The sequence below is a fragment of the Mandrillus leucophaeus genome, unplaced genomic scaffold (assembly GCF_000951045.1).
Source record: "Mandrillus leucophaeus isolate KB7577 unplaced genomic scaffold, Mleu.le_1.0 Scaffold777, whole genome shotgun sequence".
NCBI lineage: Eukaryota > Metazoa > Chordata > Mammalia > Primates > Cercopithecidae > Mandrillus > Mandrillus leucophaeus.
Window position 1 is genome coordinate 2,109,586 of NW_012108441.1, and position 1,535 is coordinate 2,111,120.

Sequence of the window (1,535 nt, forward strand, 5' to 3'; positions counted from 1 at the left end):
ACACTAATGTAGATAGCTCACACTTACAGTTTCCAGAACTTTTTTTCATATAAGGAAGTTTTAAAATGTATAAATCTCTTTTTTCCTAAATTCACAAGGTTGAATAATATACCACATACACATTTTAATACATATTGTAAATATTTGCATATAAATATGTACAATATATAATTAATGTAAACCATTTTATATTTCCTTGCATTTCTTAAAATCAAAGCCAAATCGAAACATTTTAGGTACAATGATATAATTTACTGATAAAAGAAAATTATTTCCCATTCTTCTATAAATTTATAGAGCCTGGAATTTTTATCAAATAAGCTTTGGATACCTTATAGAACTAGCATAGTCCTTTTTAAAAATAAGCTATTATTCTTAGTAGAGACAGGGTCTCACTATGTTGCCTAGGCTAGTTTCCAAGTCCTGGCTCAAGTGATTGTCCCACCTCGGCCTCCCAAAGTGCTAGGATTACAAGCAATGAGGCACCATGCCTGGCCTAGCATACTCCTTTACTAAAAGGAAAAAAAAAAAGGCCATTAAAAATACTTGCTGAGATATTGAGTGAATGGATGGATTCCAAAATGAATTAACCAATGAAGTGGTGTCTGAATTTTGGAGAAATTCTTTTTTTTTTTTTTTTTTTAGGAACATTAGTTAAAATGTACTAAACAGCTTCAGGCAACTTCTCCAGAATGATAGACATTGCCCTATGGACATACATGAAAAATGTATATATATATAGCATATATACAGCTTTCTTGATTAGTGTATTCACTTTACGTTGTACTTTTTTTTTTCAACAAATAGCTATAAAAGCCTGGTTATAATACAATTTCTATAGGCACTAAAACAAACAGCCGCATCCCTATTTGTGTTCAGAATTTGAAAGTTGTTATTTTGGGGTCATTTTAAACCATGTTTCCATCTCATTTTCTGAATTTGACTTCATAATGCTTTTTTATTTTTTTTAATTTATTTTTATTTGTTTTAATTTTATTTTCATGGGTTATTGAGGAGCAGGTGGTGTTTGATCACATGAGTAAGTTCTTTAGTGGTGATTTGTGAGATTTTGGTGCACCCATCACCCGAGCAGTATACACTCAACCAATTTGTAGTCTTTTATCCCTCACCCCCTTCTCACCCTTTCCTCCTGAGTCCCCAAAGTCCATTGCGCCATTCTTATGCCTTTGCATCCTCATAGCTTAGCTCCCACTTAGGAGTGAGAACATAACGATGTTTGGTTTTCAATTCCTGAGTTACTTCACTTAGAATAATAGTCTCCAGTCTCATCCAGGTCACTAGGAAAGCCATTAATTCATTCCTTTTTATGACTGCATAGTTTTTTATCTCATATATATGATAAATATATATCTGATATATATTTGACAAATCTGATATATATGATAAATATATATGAAAAATATGATATATATTACAGTTTCTTTATCCACTCATTGACTAATGGGCATTTGGGTTGGTTCCATGTTTTTGCAATTGAGAATTGTGCTGCTGCAAACATGCTCGTGCAAGTATCT